Here is a 21,131-nt window from a genome sequence, read left to right as displayed (position 1 = left end):
AGTTAAAATTCCCTGCTAAAATTAAACTCCCCTTTCAGTGACTTTGTACTAAGTTTGTCCACTTTTGCATCTCTTCCAGGGATCCAGTAAAAATTAGCTATACTGCTGTGGTGGTGCTGTGGTAGCGTTGTCGCCTCACAGTAAGATGTTGTCCTGTTCGATTCTCAGCTACAGTGTCTTCTGTGTGGAGACATGTGTGAATGGGCGTACCTTCGTTGAAGGTTGTGCATCAATGCTGGCAACTCGGCATGTAAAAATCTACTGCCAATCATTAGCAGTCTGGAGTTCCACTGTGGTGACCCCTAACCAGGAAAAGCCGAAAGACACAGCATAGAGTTTCCCATTATATTTAATTATTACAAATGTATACATTCCTTTGGAACCATTAATGGATTCCATGTCCTTAGGCATTACAGTAGATGTTCTCCAAATTATAGTAGTTCCTCTAGTCTTTTTGGTGATGCTCACAGTTAGTCATCTTGGCCTCACCCCTCTTTTTGACAAAAGAACTAGGGACCAGCTTTTGCAATACCAGGACCACCAGAAAAACAAAAAAGATGATGAGGTCTTGAGACTGGTTACCACATATGGCAGAAACAATCAGATCATCAGAGGAGTTGTGGACAGAAATTGGAATATCTTGATGGCTAATGATATTCTCAGACAATATCTTGGGACATGTTGCCAATTTTCTTACAGAAGGGGCAAAACTTTAAGTTCCATTTTTTCACATTTCAAACATCATGGCAGTGGAGGGGCACGGTACAAACAACTCACGATTATGGGTAAAGAATTGATAGGAACCTTCCCTTGTGGACATTGCATGTCATGCACTGACATTAATAAAACTAAATCTTTCAGCAGTGCCAATACCAGCAAGGTTTATGACTTAAAATTTTTCGGGAACTGTTCAATGAGTTGGGTGATATATCTCGCAACTTGTCAATGTTCTGCATTCTATGTAAGAAAAACCTCCCGGCCCCTTAAAATTAGAACTGGGGAACATAGGAGTAATATTAGAAACAAGAAAATTACCAATGCTCTTTACCAACATACAGTTAAACATCCCACGGCAAAATTCAAGTTTACTATTATTGATCGGATTGTTGGTGATAGAAGTCACCAACAAGGTTGGGAAAATATTTTGACACAAAAAGAAAAATATTGGATTGTACATCTGGGTGCATTATTCCCCCCGGGTATTAACGACCACCTGTAGCCCATCTATACTGACCTTGTTGACTATTAAACATACATTTTTTCTCTTTTTATAACATATACAGATTTTTGTATAAGCATATAAATGTAAGATTGATTTCCTATAACATTATACTCAGCTTTTTATCTAGGTATGCTATCATGATGTATTTTTCAGTATTTTTTTCAGTATTTTTTCATGATTTTTTCCTTTTTGAATGTAGATATATATTTTTTGGGTCTCTACAGACCATAATATTGTAATTTGGTGTGTTGGTCCTATCTAGACTATTATGTTTTTCATTGGATGATGGGTTTAACTGATACTATAAATAGTATCAGGTGCATTTGTTGGCTTTTTCATTTTTTCTATGCTCCACTGAAGAAGGGGAACCGAAACCGGTTTGGAGCAGGATATATTTTTATATCCTATGTGTTTTTTCCAATAAAACTTTTTGGAACATTCCTTGCTGGCCGTTGTGTGGTTTTCAGTAGTTTGGTTGGCCGTGCATCGCTCCACGTGAGAGGTTTGGCGTGCTTGTACAGTAGATGTTCTCCAAATTATAGTAGTTCCTCTAGTCTTTTTGGTGATGCTCACAGTTAGTCATCTTGGCCTCACCCCTCTTTTTGGTAAAATGTAAGCATAGAAGAGACCAGGCTGCTCTCAACTCTCATTAGAGAGCAGACCAAACATTTTCTAACTTTTAGATTATTTATTGAAGCTAATAAGTATAGAATCTCAGCAATTAACACTGCATAATATCAACAACAAGTGCAATATAGCAAAATAAAGTACTTATCTGGATAGGATGAAGCTGGAAATCAGCATACTCACTCATTGCTGCACTCTCACACTATTGACATGTCTCCCATAACACATTGTACCCTGTGCAACCCCCCTTGCACCCTGCCCTAGTTATGTCTCTGCCCACTAGGCAAAAGTGCCTCTTTGCATGGATAACCTGGGACCATTGTCTAGATAAATGAAAGAACAGGCAAATAGAGAGAGAGAGAAAAAATGTACCCAGTGCTAATTTGTGAAGTTTTGATGCAGTTCATAGCCTTAATCCTCTGTATTAAACTGCCAGATGTTTCAGCAGTTTCAGAAATATTTTAAACTCAGATCTAGGAATGTCTTATGCATACAAATCCTGAAGTGGATAAAAATGGAAATAGTGGTATTTGGCAATCAGAAGTAAATAAAAGGAAACTAGATGATGTGTATGCTTAGCAGTAATAATAGCAGATAGCTCTCGCGAGTGATAATGATGCATGTCACTGAGGTATTATGGTATATATTAAATCTCTATGTATTTTGTAGTTTTACCTTTTATTTGCTAAGTTGGTGTCTCAGTGCTGAATCATGTGATTTACAGGATCAGATAAAGGATGTCTCCACAATAAATGGAAAATCCCACCACATTCTACAGTTTAATTCAATTTATAGGCTTCTTTTCTCCATGAAGTATGATTCTAGTACTGCTAAAGTACTAGACACTCAAGCATACTTCATAAAGATTTCATTTCCATTCTGTGGAATCAAAGAAATGGAAAGCCTGCCCACTTATTTCAGCTTAACTTATCATGTACTTTACCGAGGAATTTGTCTCTTCCTCCATGGCATTGTACAAACATAGAGGAAATCTGTAGTACTACCTGTCAAGTACCGCCCACAGTCTTAAATAGGCAATCAGTCCTGCTGATGTCAGCAGACAACCAGCTGCTATAAAAAGGTCTAGTGAAAATGGTTTCCACTGCCTTTATTGCAGAAAAGAAGAGAAACAGTATCAGTGAACATAGCTAAGAGAGTTGCCACATACCTCTTTTTCTGTATAACAGTGCTGATTTGGGCAGCTCTATCTGTAAGAGACAAGCAAAATGGCAAACATCTTAATATTTTACAAGAAAATAACATTTTCTGACTTTTCCCTAAATGTCACAGAGAGCTGTGATACTACATTTAAGTCATTTTAATATCATATAAAGTAGTACAAACAACCAAAAGCACACATCACAGAGTCTTTGTTTTAGTAATAATTGAAAATAATTATTTTTTAATGGATGATGGTATAGTTTGCCCTGTACAATGTCAGGTTTCAGCAAGAACATCCAATTTTGGTCATCTAAAAAGATGGCAACCCTAATAGTTGACCACTTGTAACAGTATTTTCTGTAACTGCAATGATATAAAGTATCGGTAGTCTCACTCACTGAACTACTGATTTATCATGATAAAAAATGTTTGTTTTGTTGAAATTTTAATATGCTGTGACAGAAATTGATTGGCAACAATGCAAATTTGATGTATGAAGGCTCATTTGCATATTTATTTAACATTCACTATAAAAATGCACACACACACACACACACACACACACACACACACACACACACACACACACACACACACACACACACACACACACACACACACACACACACTCATCTTCATACTGCTAGAGACCTTGGTGAATAGCAGAACAATTCCTTTGAAGCATTAACAGCTCTGTGACTGGAGTGTTAGCTTTGCCAACTCAGGAAGGCTGTGGGGGATGGTTTGTCAGAGCTCAATAGGACTTCGCTATGGCAATTAATTTACCTTATATGGTTGGAACTTGTAACTGCTATGAAATGCTTTAAGCAAACTCTGAGAGAAAGGTACATGATGGTCATCTAGGGAAAGAATGCAAACCTTCCAGTTATGTTACATTCCATTTTATTTAACAGAATGGGAAGACAACACTACACTCTTAAGTTGAGCACGTCTCATGTAAAGCGCACTTGAAATAGAATCTGGGAAGAGGAAAAGAAAAAGCACTAAAACAAGATCACATTAATATGGCAAGCCTCATGTCAGCCATTTCTGTAAAAAATAAATGAATATTTAATAAGAACCACCTAGAGTGACTTTGATGTATTAAATACTTCAGAAAAGAAAGATATAAATAAAAAAACACATTTTAATTACCAAGATATAGTTTTACTTTCTTCATTTATAACATATCCATATCTGTGTAATTGCTGAAACTTGGTTTAAATGTTCAAAAATCCCTCCTTCCATACATGGGTTTTGCACCTATCATACCTTCAGATCTAATGGCAACTGTGGTGGCATGTCTATATTTGTTAGGAACCATATTATGCCAGGAGAGATTCCCAGAAACCTACAAATGGAAGTCAGTGAGCTCCAAACCATGCAAACAGAACCAACAACTTTTTTTTTTTCAAATATATTTTTATTGAATTTTTCAAACTTTTTAAACATACAAAGGAAAAACTGTAAGTCATTACGGGAAGCAGTAAAGTATAGGTATATATGTAACAGTTAGTACAAAAACGATGCATTTATAAAAAGAACCAACAACTATCTTATATTCTGTTACAGGACATCCTCTATGTCTCCTGAAAATTATGTAAGGTTTCCATATGAACTTGATGCAATCCTGATAAGCAAGAATGAAATTATTTTGGGAGACTTTAGCTACCTCTAAATAAGCTGGTGTACCTATCCGTCCAATGTAGGATATGCTAAAATGTTTTTATATTTAATAAACAAAAACTGTGTAGACCAGATTGTTAACAAATTCATTAAAGGACATCACATTTTTGACCTGGTTCTTACGTTCATCGTGTACTATTCCCCTGGTATCTCATTCCCTGGTAAACTTGTTTCATCCAACTTCAGATTCTCTCAACTCAATGAAACCAGTATCTCAGAATTTAAGGATTTCAAATGCACTAGTCTCATCAAATTCTATGTTGAAGTTTCAAAATTCAGTTATAATAGCATCATCTCAGACATTACTATGATAGGGAGCTTCACAAAGTAATTCTATAACCAGTTAGATAAATGTATAGAACCGGCAGTACCAACCAGATCTACAGAGGGAAATTTAAAAACAAATCACCCTGGTGGGCCACCAACTTTCTTAAAGTCTACAGTAAAAGAAAGAGAAGCCCTGTAAAGTATACAGCAGATTAAAAGGATAATATTGGAAAACTGACTAAAACTTGAAAAATACTAATAGGTGTACTAAAGCAACCCATACATTTAGGTTAATATCTGACAAATCCTTCTTTAACTATCTTATGAAACTAAAAAAATAAATAAATAAAATAAAAGCCAACCGTGCTCTGAACATATGCATAATGGTTCATATAACATATAACATATAATAATTCATATCCAACAAAATTATTTAGAGCTACCTAATTACCTCTTACCCAACTATCTATGGCCCATTGCATCTGATAAATGCCCTGCAGACCTCTAAAATCCTCTGACAAATTTCTATTACAAGTCTGAAAAACTAAAAATGACTATGGAGATGCTCTTTAACTGAATATCTAGAACTTGGAACTTAATCATCCAATACATCCTAACCCCTGTAAATCCCTCACAGTTCAGAATAGTCTCACCTACTTAAATATTGGCTTTGCTTGTGTCTTACTCTTGGCTGATTCTGTATCCATTGCTCTATAGAGTTCTTTCCAAATGTTGTATCTAAGTCAAACTCATCTTCACTATACTTCTCCACTATTCAGATTTGCAGTCTCTCCTGTATGTTATTTCCACCCCCCTTATTTTCATATTATTATCCTTTTTTATACCTTATTTAGTGTCTGTTTAACCAAAAAGTATGTAAAATATAAAACATGATGTATTGATTATCTCAATAGTGTATTATTAACATTATTTTTATTTTTCAATTTTTTTTTTGTTTATGTTCAATTTATTCTACTTTTGCTCTAATTTCCTTGGGTACAAGTTTTTACAACTTTGTTATGCTACTTCTGTATAAGATTTAAATTGCTTCTCTATTACTTAATTTTGTACATGCTGGGGCTTTTCCCCCGGGCCTCCAATGAAGATGGGCCTGTGCCCAGTCAGACTACTCCAGTTAACAAACATAAAATAAATAAAATAAGTAAATAATAAATAAATACTGGCACCACCAACTTTGCTCCCAAAGAAATTACCAATATAATAGCAAACAAATGCAGTGTGAATTTTATCCCAGAAATGAATATCCAAAGCTCACTTATCGCCAGATCTCTCAGACACCTCATAATCACTAAGAGCCATATACAAAAAGTGCTCTCTAAATCTAGAATTACTTCCTAAATGGAGCCTGACAGTATACCTGGCTGTTTAATAAACAGTACTAAGCAAACACTGTCAGAACCAGCACTTAATCTATTTAACCTGAAATTAGCCACTGCTTTATCCCTGAGGTTTTGTACACAGTCATAGTGATACCACTCCGCAAGGGTGGCCCCACAATGGACCATACTCCTATCAGCCTGATGAGTGTTATTTACAATGGAACATATTGTAACTGATCTGATAAAATATGGTTCTGTGCATGAGCATACGGTCTTCTTCATGCAATTAATCTGGTTAACTTCTTTGAAGTAGCAACTGAGGCCACTAACAATGGTCATGCTGTCCACATAGCATACCTTGACCTTGCCAAAGAGTTTCACACCAGCCCCTTAATTAATAGGCTTAATGCATTACAACTTGATCTACATGTAGTAAGATGATAGTAAACTGGCTAAAAGACAGAAACCACATGGTATTGGTAGCTGTTACCTTATAAAAAAGTATGAAGGTGACCAGTCTTATTCTGCAAGGTTCAGTTTTCTGATTTCTTTTGCTGAGCATTTGCTTTTCTGATCTCCAGATCATGAATCAAGAGTTCCAGTTAACCAGATTTACAGATGACTGCAAACTAAGAGTCATTATCAACCCCCCAACACCAAAACTCTTCAGCAACAACTTACATTTGTAAATACCTGGTGGACTAACAATAGGCTCAAAGTAAATTTAATACGGTCACATTTGCTAAACAAACCCTAGCCCCATCATACAACACTGACAGCATCCCACTGCAAAACAGGAATCTTTTTAAGACCTTGGAACTTGGGTGATTATTTTTCTGTCCATTGATATCATGTTCACAGGTTCATAGGTTTATAGGTAGGTACTAGGCTATCAGCCCAAGGGCCTATGCAAGCCTAGCCAACAAGATTCCCTGGCTTACGCCACCCAAGAAAGTTATTTTCCTGTGCCACTGACGAGCAGAGACACAGAAGTGATCCCCGGGGTGTATTTCATATTTCCCATCCACCCATCAAGATTTTTCTTGAAGAGTGCTAATGAAGAACTTTGCTTGACATAGATGGGTAGCCTGTTCCAGAGTATGGAAAGTCTCTGGGATAGGAATCTATCCCTCCAGCAAGTCCTGTTTATTGTGATGACAAGGTTTAGGTCCCTTTAGCGTGTAGCTCAGAGGGATTGGGATTTCTTTAGGTGTAGCATGTCCAACAGCTCTGGGTTTGACATTGCTTTATATGTTAGGCAGAGATCACCTCTGAGTAGGCAATATGCTACAGAGTAAAGCTGGAGTTTTTTGAGGCGGTCAGTGTAGGGCATTTGTTTGAGTCCAGTAATCCTCTTTGTGAGGTACTTCTGTGGCCTTTCCAGCTGCTGCAGATGTCTTGTGAGGTACATTCCAAAAGGGGCGTTGTACTCAAAAGTAATCAGAAAGTCCTTCCACTTAACATAGCTATTTGCCAAAGGAATATTATCCAGATATAAAGAGGTCATTGCCCTCTTATATTCAGTATTGATTAGGCCATTTGTTGAATACAAAGTCCCCTTTTGGGATTTACCTCAGTAGACAAATTAACCACCTAGAAAGACTCCAAAGGTATCTAACTAAGAAGATCACTGGTTTAAAAACCCTAAACTACCCCAAAAGACTAGATGTGCTGTCCCTTTAGTCAGTATTGTATATACTGCTGAGGTGAGATCCAAATCTTGTATTCTGTGCAATTAGGGATTCCATGGCCCTGATCTTGCATCTCCTCAAATCAAATAGTCTCACAAAAAAACAGAACCATGGATCTAAATTTTCAACAGCCAATGAATAAAACATGGAGGCAAGAAAGGTTAATTTTACAGCACCTTCACCAACTCTGAAATAATTTTCTGTAGCAAACCAGTCAGTGTGATAAGCTGTTTTCCATTAAATGAGAATTGGATGACTAGATTGGTGCTCACAAATTCATCCTTGGCTTTACTGTCATAGCCTGCCTTAAAAAAGGAGGTGCAATCTAAGGGTTAGGATCACCAAGTCATAAATGATCATGACACAGTTGCTTTCTATTTTCTATGATTCATATGATTGAGACAGAATATTTATTTAGTCATATCTCTTTTTATCTAGATGGATAGGTCTATGCCTATGTCTGCATATCTATAAGTCTATCTATATCTGCGTCTACTTCAGTCTATTGAATGTTCACATAACTGGATTCTAAAGGAAGGGGATAAAAAGATCAGAATCACACATGAGCAAACTTTTATGATGCCAAGAGTCATAACAATGAAAAATCAGCTGTAGATGTCACACACCACTCGGAGCTTCTGAATAGAGATTACAGTACAAGGAATATCAGGAAATTTAGCCTTTCCCCACTGTAGTGCAGTCTCAGATTTGATATATATAATTTGCAGGGGGCATGGGGGATGCAGCCTCCCACATACTGGTGCAGGCAAAATCATACAACAGGTAGATTTTTGTTTTTAAATGATGTGTTTTAATGGAGTAGCCAGTTTTTCTTTCTTATGACTTTCGGGATTGTAAAGGTTGACTCGTGATTGCGATCTTTTCTTCATGTTCTTTTAAATTAAAATTATGTAATCATTCAATAGACTGAAGTAGATCCCTATATCTATATATATATAGATAGACAGATGATGTATAGATAGACAGATAGTCTACCTCTGTCGCGCTTTCTCTCTCTCTATATATATATATATATATATATATATATATATATATATATATATATATATATATATATATATATATATATATATATTTTATTATATTTTCATATATATTTTTTATATTATTTTCATACATTTTATATGTATTTTTTTATATGATTCATATGTTCTGAAAGAATATGTGCTAGAAGTGATGAACATTTGGTGGTCGCAAAGTACTTGTGTTTATTTATTTATCTATTTATTCATTTATTCATTTCATTCATTTATATTTCTTACATTTTTTACATTTTTTTACATTGTGTTCTTTTATACATATATATTTTTTTGTTTCATCTTGTTCTATGGAATGTATAGTTTTCAGAGTGATAGAATTTTAAGGGTGTTTTATTCGCTGTGACTTCCCATCACCAGGGTCTACAGAGATATTAGGCAGCTAGTATATGCTTGTTGTACTGCATTTTTGATCAACTATTTAATTGTGTAATTGTTTAATTAATTGATTAATTTATTATTACTTTTGAATGTGAGTTTCTGTATAAAAATGGTCACTAAAATGTAAATGTTAAGATCTGAAGAAGCGTACTAGTTGGTACGTGAAAGCGCTCATCTGTTCTCCTTTTTGTTGCTTCATTTAATAAATGAGTTGGACTTTTACCCAGTAGTTTTTTCCGTGGTGGTTTTCACTCGTGTATGATTTTCATATTCGTTCAGTACGTTTTTTTGACGAGTGAACCCTTGGATTTATAGCAGCATCTAATTTTATTGGGTTTGTTTTTTTGCCTTGTCTTGGTGCTGTTATTATCACATGAGGGATGTTACATCTGTTGAAGTGGATTACAACCCTGAAGGAAGAGATATAAATTTGAGATGGAACAACATTATGAATCAACGTACCAATCCTTTACTTTCGTTGGATCTACAATTGCCTACAGTAGCTCCCTCAGGAGGTAATATGGACAATTTTACTGAGTTTCAAGCACTGAGTAGAGAATTAGAGAATGATTTATACAAATTACAAAGATATATATGACAGGGAATACACATGGAGGCATCTTTGCATTTCCACGTTATTCCTCATGGTATGAGGGTTCTTTGTATGCCCTCATATGGTGACAGCCATCCTGAGCTTCTCAAGAGATGGCAGGAACTGAACATAGAGCTGAGTAATAACTACATGAGGCTGTTGATTGATTATTTTTCTCCCCTGGAAGCGGACCTGACATCCAAGGTAGAGGCTCTGAACAGAGATCTGCGCAACCGCTTCAAAGGTGAGAATTATACAAAGAGGCTAGACAATATATATCTACAAGTCAGTGCATATAGCGATAAGTTGCAACTCATAAAATACCATAAACTTCAGCATGATTTTAAAGATTTTGTTCTCGGGCAAGTGTTTGTTTGGCCCAAATCTAACACTGTTCAACAAGCAAATAGAGATGTAGTATCAGCGGTGTCCAACCATAATAATGGTGAATCTTCTATGGCTGATGGTATTGTTCCTTTACACAATGCTCCTTTAGAGCATGAGAGCAGTGTTAGTGAAACTTTTACCACACCACCGGACAGTAATCAGCTACTAGGTAATTCATCTCATGTGGATACTCCTCCACCGAACCAACAGGCTTATAGAGAGGGACAAACAGGAAACATGTTGTGAGCTAGACCCAAATTTCCTACTGGCAGTATACAGCGTTTTTTGCCTCTTCCTGTGAGAAAGAGGCCAGTGTCAAGAAACTGTTCCAGCAGCAGAGGTCACAGGAAGAGAAAGTTTTCTGGTGTAGATCAAGATCAGAGATGCCGTGTGAGAGACTAAACGAACTTGTGTTCAATTTTCCAGGTTTGATTTTACAATATCTGACCTTTCTTTGCTTAGCAAAGGACTTACTTATATTCCCTCACAAGGCAGTAGCCTGAGTGAGATGTTAATTGACTTAAGAGTTTTTGGACATTTAGTTTCTTTAAAACTGTTTTTTCATGATAAACAAATCGTGAAAGGAAGGACTTCTGTTTGCCCTCTAGAGTTTAAGCGCAAAAGTACATTTACAGCAGTACTAACAGCTCAAATTGAATGTTTTATTAAACTCTGTGAAAAAGATTTTTATAAATATTTTTTACATACAAAAAAGAAGTGTGCATTTTTCAATATGTCTAGGGATGAATGGTGTTCTTTACAGAGTTTAAGCCACAACACTGAGCTGACGATTAAGCCAGCTGATAAGAGGGGTGGGATTGTTTTGCTTAACACAGTAGATTACAATGCAACCATGCACTCAATGCTGAATGAAGTCACTACATACAGCGAGATTGATACTATTGTATTAGCAGGAATTATTAGGAATATTCATGAAGGAATTTATGATCTATTGATGTGTAGACAAATAAGTCAAGAATTGTATGATTATTTTTATGTGAAACAACCCGTGATTGCATACATCAAGGGACTTCCTAAAGTACACAAGAAGGTAGTTCCGTTACCCATGTGCCCCATAGTATCTGGAGAGGGATGGGCTACGGAGACGATATCTGTATATATTGAGAAGGTATTAAGTCCCATGGTCAAAATGATTTCCACCATACTTAGGGACACCTACCAACTGATAGATATGTTTGAACAACTTTCTATTAACTGGAAAACAGATACCTGTCTTCTAGTTACATTAGATGTAAAAAAACTGTTTACATCGATCCCTAATGAATATGGTATAGAAGCCATTAGGGAACTGTTGAACCATGATGTCAGCTTTAAGAAGGATCAACAGATACTTATATGTGCTCTATTAGACATGGTTCTAGCAAATAATGTCTTTATGTTTAGAGACAAGTTATATTTGCAAAAATGGGGTGTCGCTATGGGCACCCCATGCTAAATCGATGCTAACCTGGTAGTTTACTACTGGGAAAAGAACCATCTTTTTAATAGCAAATACTATGATAATGTTCTGCTTTATAGGAGATTTGTGGACGATATCCTTATATTTTGGAAGGGAAGTGTAGAAGAATTAAAGGAATTCATTATTTATTTAGAGTCCACTACTAGCTTCCTGAGATTTACGATGGATTATTCTAATGAAGTCATAAGTTTTTTAGACATCAATATAAGCATAGATAGACATGGTAATGTTTTAACATCGTTATACAGAAAACCATGTTGGAAAAATACTTTGCTTCAATTTAGCAGCATGCATCCCCGCCATATTTTTCCTAACATAGTCAAGAGTCAATTCACCAGACTAACCAGGCTATGTAAAGTTAGCAATGAACTAGAAGAGCAGGCTGATATAATGGAACGCCTCTTTATTGAGAGAGGCTATGATAGAGGTATGGTAAAAGAAATTAGGAACCTGGTATTTAATAAAAGTAATAATACAGATAGTAAAGGGCATATCGGGTCAATTAGTTATTTACCAGCCACTAAGGAGATGAAGGATAAGAAAGTAACTTTTACCACTAGGTTTACTAATGATAATAAAGAAATAACAAGGATTATAAGAAAAAAATGGCATGTACTAACAATAGACTCATTTATTGAGGATATTGTAGGTATAACACCTCAGTTTACCTATAGAAATAGTAAAAACTTGAAGCGGTTACTTTGTATTGAACATGAACAGCATCTAGATAAACAGTGTCTAGAACTTAATGTGAGAATGGGTACATATCCTTGTAGGAAGTGTAATATGTGTAGTTTGATTATTGATTCACAGGTGTTCATACATCCAGATATAGATTATGTTTTTGAACCTAGATTTTTTGCCTCTTGTAACAGTACTAATCTCATATAATTAGCCACATGCACACAATGCAAAGCATTCTATGTTGGCTTGACAAAGAGAAGACTCAAGGATAGGATGTATAATCATTCATATGAAATTAAAAAGCCAAACCAGCAGAATGCTTTAGCTAGACACGTTATGCTGAATGAGGGACATGACTTCAGATTTAGAGTTTTACAATTAATAACCCCTAGCAGACGAGGGGGTAGTAACATTAATTATTTAGAGACCATAGAATTACGATGGATTTTTAAATTGCGAGCACATTTACCATCTGGCCTTAATCAATCTATAAACATAAAGCCCATACTTGAAGCATGTAGTAATAAATGAAGATAGTTATATTTTGATACAAATATATTTACTTACTTATTTATTTAAAAGTATATTATAGGTGTTTTATTAAACAAAAATATATTTTGCATTTGTTACATGTGATATATTTATTCATTTATTTATTGGTTATATTCATTTGATTATACATATTTACACATACATACATATGCTTATATTTTTATATATTTTGACATATATTTTTTATTATATTTTCATATATATTTTTTATATTATTTTCATACATTTTATATGTATGTTTTTTCTATATGATTCATATGTTCTGAAAGAATATGTGCTAGAAGTGATGAACATTTGGTGGTCGCAAAGTACTTGTGTTTATTTATTTATCTATTTATTCATTTATTAATTTCATTAATTTATATTTCTTACATTTTTTACATTGTGTTCTTTTATACATATATATATATATATATATATATATATATATATATATATATATATATATATATATATATATATATATTTTTTTTTTTTGTTTCATCTTGTTCTATGGAATGTATAGTTTTCAGAGTGATAGAATTTTAAGGGTGTTTTAATCGCTGTGACTTCCCATCACCAGGGTCTACAGAGATATTAGGCAGCTAGTATATGCTTGTTGTACTGCATTGTTGATCAACTATTTAACTGTGTAATTGTTTAATTAATTGATTAATTGATTATTACTTTTGAATGTGAGTTTTTGTATAAAAATGGTCACTAAAATGTAGATGTTAAGATCTGAAGAAGCATACTAGTTGGTACGTGAAAGCACTCATCTGTTCTCCTTTTTGTTGCTTCATTTAATAAATGAGTTGGACTTTTACTCAGTAGTTTTTTCCGTGGTGGTTTTCACTCGTGTCTGATTTTCATATTCATTTTCATATATATAAATATATATATATAAATATAGATATATTTATATATTGATAGATAGATAGATAGATATAGAAGATTGGAATTGATGATCTCTACCATTCTGAATTCTTTAGCAGTTTTCATTAATATGCCTGAAGAATTCCCTGCCATGAACTTTTTGTTATAAACATGGTGCACTCCCTTTAGTCAGGAAGATTACTGGTTTCAGACTGGCCCATTGAAAAGGTATGGTAATATCATGTTTTTAGCTAGTACTTCTATTTTCCTTTAGATGTATAGCAGTGCTGTGAAATGGGATACATTTTATGTGCTACTAGGCCTGACTTTTCTATTTTGAGGAGAATGAACTCTAACATTAGACGCCATCTTTGGTGGGTCTGTAAATGGGTTTATCCTTTCATCTATTCCAATTTTTTCTCTGGTAAGAAACACTCTCAAACAAGTTTACATATTCCACTGGCTACACTCCAAGATAACACATGTAATGTTAGGACAGGGTACCTATTCCATGATCGCAACAGTTCTTTTCAACTCATTGCACAATTTGGATTTTATTCCTAAATTTCTTCATGTAGAATTTTTATTGTTCAATGTTTAAAGCAACAAAGCTTTGTAAGTGTTAATGCGGTCACTAAATCATCAACCAGGAGCTGGACAGGGACTGCCTCACTGACTAGGAAAGACGTATGATGCTAAACCAACAACCAATAAATATAAGACAGAGAAGCACCTTGCTTACTATGCCACTCATTTAATGTTTGTAGTTAAAAGTACCACATGGGGGGAATCAATGGGACGGTTTCATGTGCAGTCCCCATACTTTGCAAAAGTACCAATAAAAGACTAAAGAATGAGGTTTAGACAACAGTCATACATTCATGAGGTCTTAAGTTCATCTGTCTTCCACTCTAGTGCAAAACTAAGATCCCAGGATAGGTGGACTCTGGCATCAATGATTGTGATATCAAAGGATATAGGTACCATTGATAATGCAATTAATTGGCTGAAACACCTGTGTCATCTTGATTGAATGGGGCAGAGATCTGGTTCTCCTGGCTGTATCTTGGTGATAGCACTGAGGAATGAGTTTTTCTCCTGCAGACCTTCCCTTACAATTAGTAATGTTCGTTGCGACCAGCATGAACTGGACCTCTAGGCTTTCCTATACCAAGGTCTGCAATACAGAAACTATAATTAAGATATCTCTTAGAAGTCTGGTAGGACCTATTTTCATCCATGTGGAAATGCAGCATTAGACAATGAGTCCCAGTGAGCATAATTCATGTTATTATGTCTTCACTGGAAGGTGCAGCCTTAAATACTGGTACCCTACTGTCCAACATCCAGCAAACCCACACACACACACACACACACACACATCATACTCTTCATTCCACTGATATATTTGTCCATGCATGCCCAGTCCAGACCTGGGGATGAAGGGACCTCCCTCTCCTTCTGCTTCATACAAGGAGTCAAGACCAGAGGTAATGTCTGAGACAGTTAATAACAATAACTCATCCTCTTCCTACAATTTCCTCCATGACCTCTACTTTGGAGAAATCTTGAGAATCAAGAACCTTCTATGGACTGAACAGTGATCTATTTCCCTTTTGTCTAAAAATTACTGACACAGCATCTTGGGAAGATGGTCAAAGAGCCTGAATTTATCCTCCCATGCATTCCATCATTGAGAATGTCATACATGCAGTCTTTGAAGGACTCAGATTCTGCTTCTGAGTCACCCCAAACAGGTGTATGGCTTCTGTAAGTTCCTGTCTGAAAAGTAGAATATCTTGGTCAGAAATTCTAGCAAAGACTCCTATATGGTTTCCTCAGTTGAAGACAGGACCCAGACACTAGAAAATTTTATGATTTCAGCCTGGCTAGATATCTAAATCTGACAAGTTGAGTAAGACAGTCTTCTCATTGGCAACTCTGGAAATTAAATCCTCCAGCTGTTTGACTCATCTGTTTAGATTCCACACCTCATCAGCGCACCAGGGGCTGGAATGCTTCTCAAAATATCCCAAGTGTGAGCTCATTGAGAAGTTGGTCAAAATTCTGATTGCAGTGTCGACAGAGTGCGACAATTTTGCTTTCTGTAATTTTGGCTGTACTGATGATATGCCTAGGTCAGAAGGTTCAGAAATGTGCTTGCAGTGGAAAGCATGGCTAAGATGCTCTTCCTATAAGGAGGAGCTCAAGCAGTTCATCCCACATGGCCCATTCTGTGGAAAGTTTTACTGCCAAGCCTTCTCAGGACAGAGTAGTCAACCTCTTGAAATGAAAACAATATCTTACTAGGACTTGTTTTCTGGGTCTACTTAACTCCCCATGTTGAAGATGTTACCTTATAAACTAATGGGAGCCCTGGAGATAGGCTGGTGTTGCCACCTCTGCCCCTGATAGGCCAACCAGTGCCAAAGGAGATGACTCCTTTAGCCCACATCTAATTTGTATCACCTAGAACTGTCCATACAAGAGTCATTCTGTGAGTTTATCTCAGCTTGGAGGACCATAACAAAGGAGCAGTGCATCCTCAAGATTGTCATGTGTACAAAGTTTTACAGTTCTTAGGTTCTCCTCCAGAAACAAACCCAATCAAAGACTAAACAATCTCACTGCAATACATGGAAAGAGTTGAATATATTCCTTATTGAAGATACAGAGGATGCCTTTTCCATAGAATGAGACCAATACCCTGCACACCTCTTCTTGGTTTTGAATGAAACAAAAGGCTTCTGTCCCATCCTAGACCTCACTGTCTTCATTGACCACATCTGCTGTCCCATTTTCCAGATAGCGACTGTCCACAGGGTCATGGTTATACTACACTAGGATACCTGTAACGTGTTGGTGGATATTACAGATGCCTTTTTTGCACTTCTTTTTCAAAGTATCATACAAGACTCCTTCATTTTGCTTGGAGTGGGCATCACTTTTAACACAAAGTGCTGCAGTTTGATTTTTTGGTAAGGAATGAGCTATGGTGTCCAAGGCCTTGCTGAAAAAGAATCTCCATATGCTTGATGACTAGATCTTGATAGAGACTCACTAGTGATGACAATACAGTGGATGATCCAACTGCTGCAGTCCCTGATGACCACTAACTAAGAAAACTCTTCTGTTATCCTGTTTTGGAGGATTTCCTTCACTGCCATGGAGTTGATGCTCTCCAATGTTAGTAATTCCTACTAACAGAGAGGGCTTAATTCTGGGAATAATACAGCATGGGCTCCTTCTGCATTATCTGGGCTTGATCTTCATGGTGCCTCTCAGACACCCATGCAGCTGTTTCATTGGACAGTAGGGTGTGAGAGGGTACAGGGTCACTGCATTGTCATAGATCTTATCTGTATGTCATCCTTTTGTCACTAAGTACTGTAGTGGTAGGATGTTCCTACAAAAATAAAAACTGCCTTCCCTATATGTTGCTAGGCCAATCACAGGTCCTGAATGTGTTCACTTTTCTGGGAGGATTGAAAATGCATTTTGGCTCCACCATGGATCAGGAGATGTGATCTCAGATTGAGAAGGGTTTTGAAATTAACAAGATGGAGTTGTATGGTATTGTCCTACCCATGAAAACTTCAGAAGAAAAACACTTCTGATGCCCATAAACTCTTCTATATAAATATTTAATATTAAATATTCTTGCCAAAGGTTTAACTTTTGTCCCTGACCAGACAAATAATCTAGCAAGGACAGTCATTAATTTAAAACTCTTCACACGTAAATTAAATTTGGAGAGTATGTTTAAGAACCAACCCCTTAGCAGATAGAGAATGCAGAATACCCAGTGTATTTAACCGACCTTTGCCTCCTGCCTTGTTGACTTTTGAATGTGTATGTGAATTGGATTTACGTGACATTTTAGATAGTAGTAGATCTGTTTCTTCAAGTAAAAATTTGAATTTTAATGAGTTAAACTGGAATAAGTTGATTTCTTTGCATTTTCAGAATGCAGAGGTAATTGATCATTTCTTCTCTACATTTGTTGCTTGTTTACATCACTGGGCCTTACTAGAATTACTTTTTTATACTCTGTATTTTTTGTATTATATTAGTTAACTGACAGGCTGGGTAATAGTTGATTTTACTAGTGGGTATTTCTTTTGAATGAATTGCTTCTTTTAAATGAATTGTGCATTTTGCACTTCAAGTAATTATTTAGCACACTTTTTAAACAAAGTTTTTTATAATATTTTTAAAGTCAGGTCATCCTCAGCGTGCATGTTCATTCTTGGTCAGTTTTATTCATGCTTGCTTATTTATTCATGCTTATTCATTTAGCATTTGTATTTAAATTGAAATGTTTTTAAATATCTGTAATGTTTGCTTTTAGAAGCTAATTGATGCTCAGCATGTGACACTTTAAATAGTTGCATTTTGCATTAGTTCTGTTTGTCTGATGAAGTTTTGTTCACAGAAGCAAGATGAAAGTGCTTATACTACTTGTTTTTATGAATTAAAACTTGTCTCTGTGGATTATATTTTGTTCTTTGGATTTGTCTTGCCACCTGTGTTCATTTTTCAGCATTTTTTGCAATTATTTTTTACAAGTTTGTTAGTGTTTTCTGTTTGTTAACCACATGGCTGCAAGTGCAAGTTCCACTCAGGAAACTTTGTTTTCACTAGGAAATGAACCTTTGGATGACTCTAGTTGCAACAGTTCGGATTTAAAACAGTTGCTGAATGTTGTGTCTGCCCTGACCAAGAAAGTGGATGACCTTACAACTACTGTGAATAACTTATCCGTGAGGCCTTGTACCTCTGAGTCTAATCACCAGCAGGAATCTGCCAACAACAATGGTAATGTCAGTGTTTTAAACGGTGAGTCTGACCTGAAGGGGAATCCCGTAACAACGGCTGAAGCCTGTAGAGATAAATCTACAGCTGACTCTGCTGCTCTTTTGATAGCATGGAGTGAAACGAGGGTTTCCCAACTTAATTCTAGTGTAAACAACATTGCTAGTTTAAATAACATTGCTTGTGCAGATTCTATCCATTGTTTGGGAACTCATAGGGATATGAGTGTTGCCCAACCTGTCATTGCTTTAAACACTGTTTCAAATACTTTTTCTGGTATGTACCTTAAAGATTGGCTGAGTGAGCCTGTTTCATTAAATACTGACAGTTCCTGTTTAAATGGCAACCAGCCTAGTGAAGCCATTAATTTCAATATTGTAGAAAAATTAAAAATGTTTGACAACAAGCTCTTTAAAGTTAAAAAGCTGCAACTAGAAATTGCCTACTTCAGGGAATGCTTACAAAGATGCCAGGTACCTAAAGGGTTGAGATCCTGGCATTTTCCAACAGGTCTAGTAGGCAATTCTGTTTATCATCAGGATTTATTATGTTTATTTGATAAACATGGCTTTGAGTTGATTGAATTATACATTAAACATTACACAGTCATTATAGAGGCACTGAATGAAGAGACAGAAGCACTTGACCAAGGAATTAAAACGGACCCAGATTTTGATAACTACAGGTATGAATATGACCATATTTTACAAGTATTAATGGTCAGATTTCCAAGCTAAAAGCCACAAAAAATAAAAAACTGGTAAAGGACAGTAATGACTACAGCAAGGGATCAGCCTACCCTAAACCTCCACCTGCCCAGGTTTGGCTTAATCCCTCGATTCATTCTAATGGTATTGAATTTAACCAAGGTCCAGATAGACCATGTGTTCAGCCCCCTGAATACAGCTATGCTGTGGCAGTAAGTGAACCAAGGGCTCGAGTTGGAATGGCAAATTGCGGAATAGCACCAGAAGTAAGAACATGTCAAGAGATATTGTCACTAATGCCAACCAAGGGAATAATGCCAATCAAAGGAACAACAGCCAGGACTTTGCTTCGCCTAATGAAAAACCTATTTTTGGTAACAACCCTCAGAATCATGAGGATAGTTCTCTAAATTTTTACAACTGAGGCCGCTTACAAACCAATTTGTAAAAAAACTCGAGGCCATTGAATGCGAAGGGCCCAAGACTGAACTGGTCATCCCAGAGATGGTTGCTATTCCAGCCAGCTATGATCTAGCTGGCGCTTCTGATAGAGTCAACACCATTTCTTACAGTATTGTGTTTAATAGCAACCAGGACTTTAACATTTTTAACTATTCAAGCATGGCTGCGGGCACACCTTTGGCGGACCTTCTTGCCAAAGGTTTAACGTTTGTCCCTGACCAGAGAGCTAATCTAGCAAGGACAGTCGTTGATTTAAAACTCTTCACATGTAAATTAAATTTGGAGAGTATGTTTAAGAACCAACCCATAGCAGATAGAGAATGCAGAATATCCACTGTATTTAACCCACCTTTGCCTCCTGCCTTGTTGACTTTTGAACATGTATGTGAATTGGATTTACATGACATTTTAGATGGTAGTAGATCTGTTTCTTCCAGTAAAATTTGAATTTTAATGAGTTAGACTGGGATAGGTTGAATTCTTTGCATTTTCAGAATATTAAAATAGTCAAGCTAGATAAAGGAGGTGGCCTTTTGTTTTTTGACGAATTTGATTATAGAGATCGTATGTTGAGATTGTTGAATACTGACAATTATACATCATCCTCATTGAATGAAATGAACAAATCACAACAGAAAGTGAAGGTTTGTTTGAATTACTTGTTTATAGAGTCTAGGATTTCATCGGACCTGTCTAATTATTTTTCATGCTTGGCCCCACTGACACCTATAATTTTTGGAATTCCGAAGGTTCACAAGAGCTTAGAAGATCCACCCCTCCGGCCTATTGTGAATGGAAGAAATTCCATTACTTATCCCATTGCTAAGTATGCTGACACAGTTGTAAAGAAATTGGTTGAACGTGTGGACCATATTTGCAAAGACTCTTGGTCCTTTCTAAGTAACGTCAATGGCCTAGAATACAGAGATCACATTGTTTTCCTAACCATTGACATTAAGGACCTGTATACCGTCATACCTATGGATACAGGAATTAAATGGGTTTCCAATTTTATGATGGATAAGGGTAGTTCAGTAAGAGAAATTGAGCTAGTACAGAACTTTTTGGATTTAATTTTGACAAACAATTATTTTATGTTCAAAGGGAGATATTATTTACAAAAGACGGGTGTTGCAATGGACTCTCACTGTGGGTCTAGCTTTG

The sequence above is a fragment of the Protopterus annectens genome, chromosome 4.part0, assembly GCF_019279795.1.
Source record: "Protopterus annectens isolate FY-2018-M chromosome 4.part0, PAN1.0, whole genome shotgun sequence".
NCBI classification, from domain to species: domain Eukaryota; kingdom Metazoa; phylum Chordata; order Ceratodontiformes; family Protopteridae; genus Protopterus; species Protopterus annectens.
The sequence above is the reverse complement of the archived record's forward strand: the minus strand, read 5'-3'. Positions refer to the sequence as shown.